The following is a 9,400-nucleotide window of genomic DNA, read 5'->3' on the forward strand; positions in this document are numbered from 1 at the left end:
TCACCTGAGCCTGTTTCCTCCAGCGTCTCCCCGTTTCTCCCCGTGGTGTGTTTCCTGCTTTTTGTTCCCGCTCTTATTTTTCTGCTTTATTCCTCCTGTTTTTCCTGAGTTGTTCTTTTGCTTTTTCTTAGTTTCTACTTTGTATTTTTGGAATTTTCTCTTCTTGGTTTTTGGGGTTTCTCTGGTTTTTGGATTGTTCAGCTTTGGTTTAATGACGCTTGCTTTTGTTCCTCATCCTCCTGCCTCCCTTGTGTTTCTGTGTTTGGGTCCTCACCTTTTCTCAAACTGGGACACTAAGTCTCACTGACGGTGCCGGTTCTGACCACCTCCCTGCCTCCCTTGTGTTTCAACTTTATCGTCATTGTAATTCAGTCTAACCAGAGTGCAAAAAGCAGCAAAGTGCAGTGAAATTAATATATATATATATACATATATACACATGTGATGAGGAGGTCAAACCGTGGTGAAAACTCTCTGTTTGTGACATCAGCAGCTTCCTGCCGTCTCACACAGTGAAGTGAGTCTGTCACCGGGCAGATTTAAAACCACTGCAAAGACACACGTCCCACACTTCAACCCAAAAGACACGCGGTTATTGAAAGTGACAACTTGAACTCAGTGTCTTTGTCTTACACGCTCAGACACAACAGCAATAATGACTTTCTTTGGTCCAGATGTTTTAATCTGCACTGATGTGATGAAGCTGTTTATCAGCCTCATCCAGCGTCTGTCGGCTGAATATCAGCATCATGTGTTTGGAAGTTTGTACAATGTTTCAGTGTAAATCTGATCAATAAATAAAGTGTTTTTCTTTCATTTATAAAGCATCACACCACAGTTACAATGTTTATTTGTCCCTCTAAAAAGATCTTTCTATGTAGAAAATGTATTTGTTCATGTTCCTGAGATATCCACAACTAAAAGACAAGGAAGTGAGTTTAGTGGTGATGTTAAGTTTTTCCTACATTAATTTGTAGTAACTCACACTGGAGTCATGGTATCTCAGGAAGAACGGGTTTACTTCAACTTTAACTGGAGGAAGGCGGGTAGTACACATCGGCTGTGTCCAAATTCAGCGGCTGCAGCCTTCAAGGACGCGGCCTTTGCGGCCCACGGAGCCCGGGTCCTTCAGAGACCTTGAAGGCCTCGTCCACCGCTGTTAAATGGGTCGGTCCAGCCTTCGGAGTGTTTCCTGGTTGCGTCACCAGGTGTTCATGCATTAAAGTCTGTTTTGGTTCAAATCTTTCAAACGTGTACATTTATTTGTGTGTGTACAATGTGTCAAATCTGAATTGAATTATCAACATTACAAAATAAACATGAACCCATTGGTGAATAACAGCTATATTTACCATAGCATTACCAGCGTCACGTATTTTAACTGAAAGTTAAACTTTGGAGGTTTTATAGTCTCTTGAAGTTTAACATATCTGGCGTTGGATGTTCAAATGAGTAAAAACCGAGTATAAACCCATTACTTAAATTTAAATGTCATGTCTGCGCCACTTGATGTCGCCATTTTCTCTTGCTTCCTCTTCTGTTTCGGGACTGAGCAGCGGTGCGCAAAGGATCTTGGGATATGTGAGGCCACGAAGGACAGTAGCGGTGCGTCCTCCTGAACGAGGGTGGGGAAGGCTGCATGTGTGGGCTGCATGTGGAGCAGCCTTCGCGCAGCGTTGTGACGTAATTGGCCTTCAAATGCGCCCTTCGTGGGCTGCAGCCCCTGAATTTGGACACAGCATCACACATCACATTAGGACGAACCCGAACATCCACAACGCTCGCGTCCTCTATGTGTGTATTCTGGTTCTCTCCACCAACTGCGCCTTCTCATTACTACAAACTAGACTGTGGAAGAATTATTCAAATCCTTTAAAGTAAAAGAAGAAATATAATGTAAAAATATTCAATTGAAAGTCTCTCCCTCTGGCTCACACACCCGGAGAGGGACGCTGTTCTCCGGGGGGAAGTTCACTGAAGACTCGGTCAGGAGGGCTGACCGCCCGGTGACGTTTCCTCATGAAACATGGTGATTTTATTCTCTATACAAGTTGTCAGAGACAGAAACTGCAACAACACGATGGTGGTTGAAGGCGACAAAGACATTGTGAGGTCAAGTTTTCACTTTTAATAACCGCCAGTGAACAGCGGGAGCTGCGTGGCTCTCTCTACCGGGCACAGACGCTGTTTTTCGGGCGGACGTGTGACGAAGAGTCGGTCGTACAGACTGGATGACAGACGCTCTTCTACGTATCGAGGCGGGTTTTTCCCTCATATGAGATGCTGAAGACAAAACCTGCTACCACGTTACTGGTGTTTGGCCATGAAATGTGTCTTTGTGGGTTGAAATGTGGGAAGTTTGTCTGTGTTTTTTTAAAGTCCGCTCAGTCGGCAGGAGGACTCCTGGATTTAGGAAGCTGCTATGAAGAGCAGAGATTTACCTCTTCATCACATTCAGACTTCCTCCCCTTTGACCTTTCACAATAAGAAAGAACACTGAACACACTGTAAACAATGTCGTGTTTATTTGTGTTTCTGTCTGTTTCGACTTTTCCTGAAGTGTACACAGGTAAGTGATCACAGGTATGTGGTGCCGTGCACGGAACCGCGCCCCTATACAGCTCAGCATAACGTGACGTCACGTTGCTGTCTGCTATTGAGCCACGCCCCTGCCAGTGAACCACGCCCCTATAACCAGCAGCGAATAGGGGCTTGGTGCTTTTACGGAACCGCGCCCCTATAACAGCAGCGAATAGGGGCGTGGTGCCGTGGATGTAACCGCGCCCCTATAACCAGCAGCGAATAGGGGCGTGGTTCAATTCACTCATAAATACAGAAGTGAGGCTCGTCCTGCTGTCAGAACATTAACGGGTCCACTGAGCAGTAAACCCAGACCACAGACTGCATTTAGTGTGTCTGCAACTAAACAGGAGGATTCAGGGTCTAATCAGTGTGTAGATGACAGAAGCTGCAGCTGCTGGGTGATGAAGCTGACTCTGGTCATGTTCCTGTGTTTTTATCATTCACTGAAACCATCAGCGCTGAGTGAGTTTCATTGAGACACGCACGCACACACACACACACACACACACACACCGGCACATCTGCTGATAGAGAGAGACAGAGACACACACACACAGAGACACACATCGGCCGATAGAGAGAGAGAGAGTGCTCTAAAATAAATGTATTTTTTATGTCAAGTAAAATAAGGGCTGTCTTTCAAAATAAAAGACGTGACAGTGCTTCTTAAAGTAGGTAATTTAAACCACAGATCATATGAACTTTTCCCCATTTTCATTTTTTAAAAACTCCTTTTCATATTTTAACAACATCAACACTAAAGAGTGAAAAGTCTTAAAATCAGATGAGCTGAACCTTCCGGCTGAAGAGAGAGAAAGGGGCGGGGCTTGTTGTTGTAGCCAATAGCGTTCCGCCCCTGACTCGCAGCAGCTTCCGGCTGTCTGAGATCTGTCTGATGTGACGTAAAAAAATTAAGGAAAAAAACCTTAAATACTACACAAATAGCATGAGACAGATTCTCATACATCTCAGTTGTGAGACACTTATTTTCATATAGTGTTATTTATTTGATGAGAAATTATGAATGACACTACTTTTTCCCCATGACTTGTTGAAGTTTTCAATAAATGCAATAAATGCAAGTCCAACTTTGAACTGTTCAAAAAATTATAATTCAAGGTGAATGATGATTATGTATCCCCTAATGCAATACTTAACCTTTTTTAAAGAAATTTTTTGACATACAAAAACATTTTTGGTTCTTTTGTGTGTTACACCATAGGACATTTTGTCACACTAAAGGACAGAAATAGTAGTCATTAGTAGTCATTAAAGAGAAATTGAGAGGTGTTACATTGAAATATTTTTTATTTAACTTTGTAAATGTCAGAGATGAAAGAATATTCTTTTTTTTACAAACAATATCAACCATATTTTTAAACAAAACAAAATATAATAATTTTCACCTAACTTAACTGACTACTCAACAGAGCAAATATTTGAAACAAGCAAGTTTAAAAGTGTGTTAGGGGGGAAAGAACATTTCGTTTATATCAATCATGTTTTTAAAAAACAAAACAATCATTTTTCACCAGATAACCAACAACTGTCTTAATTTAATTAATGTTATTTCTTTCATTTAATTTCATATTATTCAATTGTTTAATACAGTAGTTCTCCTCCTGCTCCTTTACTCCTCCTTTTCTGCTCCTCCTCTTCACCTTGACTTCTCTCCTCTTCTCTTCTTCCTCCTCCTCTCCTTATCCTCACGCTCTTCTTCCTCTTCTGTGTGGATCCCTGTTAATTTTCTCTATATATTTCTGTGTCCTCTCTCTCCCACTCATTTTTCTTCAATTCTTTGTCTAAAAAAAAATAAAAAATAAAAAATTAGTAGGCTACTTTTTTCTCATGACACTTTAAAACAGTACAAATTTTCAACAAAAACCGAAAATATTTTAATTAATGTAGCTATTGCATTTAAAAACACTGAAAATGATCAAGGGAATAAAAATTGTTTTAAAAAAATCTTATTTAATTGTTTAAAATGCTTCTTAAAGAGACCTTCTGTCACACTAAAGGACATTTCAGCCTTTTGTGTGAGTTAATGACCATGCTACTCCTAGCTAATCTGTCTTTAGCAGTTAGCAGTTGTATAATTTTCCATAATTATGTAGTTTAACCAACAGTTTTTAATTGAAAAATATAATTTAGTGACGTCACACCAAAGGACAACAAAACCGAACACTTTCATAGTGGTTCGGAAAAAGTTAAATACTTGAATAATGCTGAGACAAGAACTTGAATGTCATTGTCTTCATAGGAGGCTTCAGTAACACGGATTTGAATGGGGTCCTTCAATTAAATAGTTGTTCGTGGAATTGCCCAATTAAAAATCAGAATAATGTGTCACACTGAAGGACATGTTTTTTGTGACAAAATGTATCAAGTTCCTATGCATTTAGAAATATATGGATGAAAAAAATGATTGCCATTTATTAAAATAAACACGTAATGTGTAATGTAATGTAATTTTATGCTTTTTAAAATTATATATATATATATATATATATATATATATATATATATATATATATATATATATATATAAATAATTTTAAAAAGCATAAAATGTTAAAAACATCGTCTCCATGAAGTTTGATCAGTTTCACCTGAATCACTGAGTCAAGTGATGAAAGTGTTTCAGTGCAGTGACCAGTCACCTGTTCTCCAGCAGCGTCACTCTGACAGGAAGCCCGCGCTGCTCGCCCGCTTTATACAGCGGCGGCTCATCCGGGTACTTCGCCTTGTGTCAGGCCCCGCCCCCTGGTCGGTGAACACTGTGCTGTGTCAATATAACAGCATGTTTGGCTTTTAGGGGCCTAAATCTGATGGTCAGCAGGCAAACAATCATGTTGTAGTCGATCCACGTTCAGATCATCATAGAAAAGAAGTTCCGGTCCAAGTCTACATCAAAGTGGATGACCCTGACTTAAAAAACACACAAAACTCTTATTGAAAGTCATTAAGACACTTTATTACATAGTAGTGAATAGAGAGGGTTTTTTTTAAAATAGTGCCAGTCTAATAAATCCTCATTTTCATGCCACGATAGAGTAACTTACGGATGGTCCCCAAGTCGGCCTCCAGGTCAGCTCAGAGAAACTGAGGGAGAGACGCTGCTGGGTGTCTCCAGAGTGAATGTCAAACACAATAGCAGACTCAGCAACCCCGAGTGTCTCCGAGCCACAGGGAGCAGAATGGAAACTCAGTCGGCAGCTCAGCAGTGGAGAGTCTCCAGCAGGCAGCCACAGGCTAAACAGTCTCTGAGGGAGCAGCAGAAGATCTGAGAGCTGGGGACAGAAGGCAGCAGGCAGGCTCAGCAACAGGTGATCAGTCTGAAGAGAGCTGGAGAGTCTTGCATAGCTGCAAAGGACAATGTGGCAATGAATGTCTCTGAGCTGGAGTATATATACCTGGTAGATTAGTGATGAGGCGCAGCTGTGTGAACAGGTGTGTGGCTGATTGGCTGAGAGATGCTGGAGACAGGGCAGGTAGAAGAGAGCAGGTGACCTGTTCTGCCAAACTGTGACATGTAGCAGGTCAGCAGCTGCTTCTCACAGTCGAGGATCCTTCCCTGAAATGAGACAAGTTGTGATCTGGAGGCTTTAAAACAATCTCAATATAATGTTTGTTTCCTCAGCAGGGTATCGAGCTGTTTGCCCGACTGAGCCGATCAGAGCCCAGGAAGGTTTGAATGTAACGCTTCAGTGTCTTCTGGATCCCAGGGTCAACCTGGTGGGTTATACATCCGACTGGAGCAGAGCTGATCTGGATAAGTTTATTCACGTCTATCAACACAGACGTGATGATCCTGATCCACAGCTGGATCTGTACAGAGGCAGGACCACTCTGGTCCATGAAGACCTGAGCAGAGGAGTCCAGACCCTGATGATCTCCTCAGTCCAGCTGTCTGACGCTGGATCGTACAGATGTTACGTCCCACATTTGAAGGCAGGTTGCACCATTAACCTGACTGTTGGTGAGTGTCATGACGCTAACTCTGTAGAGTTCAGGTGCAAAGAGTCAAACAGTTCAGCTGCTGTATTAGTGGATATTAAGATGAAGATGAAATGTGTCTGTCATTATTTATAATCATACAGGATCATGTATTTATAATGTATTGTGATGTTATTATAAGTTACTGTAAGTGACCACTGGGTGCTTGAAGTAGAGCAATGAGATCTCTGTGTTATAGGCTGATATAATACATGACAAGCTGGTTATAAGTTACTGATATCATGTTTGTCCTTTGAAACAGGAACGAGAGAGACACCCAGCACAACCAGACCTCCACTGGATCCTGTGAGCGAGCCAGACAACCCTGGTAAATAACTTTGAGCTGTTGGTGTTCAGACGTCTGGTGTCAGTCATGTTGATGCTTCAGAGTGAAGGGAACACTTTGTGGAAACAGGAGAGAGTCGGCTTCATCATCATGAACCCTTCTGCTTTGTCTCAACCCAACATCTTCTCTGATCTTCTGTCAGATGGTGAAAACAGGAACGCTGTCCGTGCTGGAATCACTTCCACTCCTTTCATTCTTCTCTGCGTCGTCATCGTTGTTCTGGTTGTGAGGAGCAGAAAGACCCGTAAGTTAAAATACAAAGCAGCTTTCTTGTTATCGACAGTTCAGATGATCCAAACCAGGCGTGTTTCAGTCATTCACACTTATTTTCAGGGAGTTGTTTCATAGAGGAGGTTTTAATAAGTCTGAACATCCTCTGATTCATTTTCATTTCATGCAGAGATGTGAAAAATGTATCTGATCGCTACGTCTCTGTTTCCTCTGCAGTTAACTCCAACATCAGCAGAGGAGGAGGAGGAGGAGCAGGAGGAGCAGGAGGAGGAGCAGGAGGAGGAGGAGCAGGAGGAGCAGGAGGAGCAGGAGGAGGTGGAGGAGGAGGAGCAGGAGGAGCAGGAGCAGCAGCAGGAGGAGGAGGAGCAGGAGGAGGAGGAGCAGGAGGAGCAGGAGCAGGAGCAGGAGGAGCAGCAGCAGGAGGAGGAGCAGGAGGAGGAGGAGCAGGAGCAGGAGGACCTGCAGAAGACCGTCTGTGTAACATCGTCTGAGAGGTGAAGTGATGGACGTCAGTCTGTGGACGACCATGAAGCTCAGAATATTTTCTAGGTGTCAACTTGTAGAATATCAAAGATCCATTGAACTGGAGACGTGTTTTAATGACGTCGCTGCCGACTGAATTATCTCAACATCCACTGGATGGATTGATGCTCGTGTTTCCCCTCAGGATGAATTATAATAACTTTGGTGTTCCTGTCAATTTTCCTCTAGCGCCACCATCAGGTCAAAATGTGACTCTGGTTTATGAGCAAATATATTTTGGGCACTTTTTAAACGATCTGTGGCGCCTGGTGTAAAGTGCACAGCACAGGTGCATGTCAGGCTGTAATGGTGACCGAAACACAACCAGGTTTTTTTAATGACCTTTTTCTCCTGTTTGTAATATTGTTGATCACATCGTGCCTTGACGCAGAACGAGAGCAGCTTTCCATCAGTTTAAAACTTCATCAGGAAGAAAACTTTCATCTCAAGCTGCTTCTGAGAAACTGGTTCCTGCTCTCATCTTAAACTGGTCCGACTGCTGTAAACATCTCTACTGGACGAGCCACATCAAACAATATGAAGGCTTCTGCTCAGGGGCGGTTCTGGGATCGGACCTTTGGGGGGCTCAGCCCCCAGGAAGCAGCTGACATCCGCTCTTGACGAGGAATCATGAGGCTACCGAATTTAATCCAGTTTTTACATTTCTTAGAAAAAGGCTAAGACTTTTCATAAAAGCAAGAATCTTTGATTATCCAACCATGATCTATGTACACGTGCCACTGACATACAATCCCCCCACTACATCAGCCGCTCCACCGGATGAGAGTCTAATATCTTCCTAAACCGATGATAACAGTAATGATTAAGGATGAACAACGATCAACTTTTCTCCAAAACATAGTTAATGTAAACTGAGGAGAGGCTCAATGGACCACAGCTGTCTGTCTGTAACATTGTGTCTCAGCTCTTCTGGCCTGTTAAAGGATAAAAGATCATCTTGAACTTTAGCCTATTTTGGGCTATTTTTAAAAGCCTGTGCCCTCTAAATGGGATTTAATATGCACTGAGACATGAACCACCTTCCTCCAGCCGTGGACAGTACAGTATTTCTGTATCATATTTACACAGTACTGAAACACATTGGCTTTCAGTGTAAAATACACATGGTAAATATGGAAAATGGATGGTAAAAATCTGAAGACAAAGTAAAATATGAACTTCAAAACAAATTGTTTTATTGATATTGTTTGTATAAACTTACATTTTCAGAAAAAATATAGAAATATTTAAAGGGAGATTAAAAAGTCATCATGAAATTACTCTAAATATAACGTACTTTATTTTTCTAGGTAATTGGTGAGGTGGTTTGACCCTAAAACAATCAATGCCCTTTTCTCACCTGCTTCTTCCAGGTCTTGCACCTGTGTGTCCTCTCTCTCTCCATCCTGCTCTCTCACTCTTTACATACATACAAACGTTTTGTAAGGAAGAAGTTATAAACCTTTAAAATAATACATGAAGCAAACAAGCCCAGTTAATTCAGAAGAGAAGAAGAAGAGATGTTTGACTTTAAGCCGTCAAACCGAGAGACCTGGCAGGTCAACATGTGTCTGCTGGTGTCAAACACTTCATCACAGGTCAGTTAAATGTCTCTGAGTAAATCACGTGTGTGCCGATTGTGTCTGTCGATCCAAGTGAATAAAAAAAGCCTTTGTAAAGTTGTAACTGCAGTTTTTACTGTGTAAAAATATTCATATATAT

General features: G+C 41.9%; 1 long non-coding RNA gene across 1 annotated transcript; it reads right to left on the reverse strand.

The window, feature by feature from the left end:
* Positions 1 to 4,222: 4,222 nt before the first annotated feature.
* On the reverse strand, positions 4,223 to 5,730 carry LOC141009478 (uncharacterized). Its single transcript, XR_012180142.1, has 3 exons — positions 5,646 to 5,730; positions 5,244 to 5,511; positions 4,223 to 4,385 (listed from the first exon to the last, which is right to left on the reverse strand). It is a non-coding gene; the product is annotated as an uncharacterized lncRNA (long non-coding RNA).
* Positions 5,731 to 9,400: the final 3,670 nt, after the last annotated feature.

The sequence above is a fragment of the Pagrus major genome, chromosome 1 (assembly GCF_040436345.1).
Source record: "Pagrus major chromosome 1, Pma_NU_1.0".
In the NCBI taxonomy this organism is placed as follows: Eukaryota; Metazoa; Chordata; class Actinopteri; order Spariformes; family Sparidae; genus Pagrus; species Pagrus major.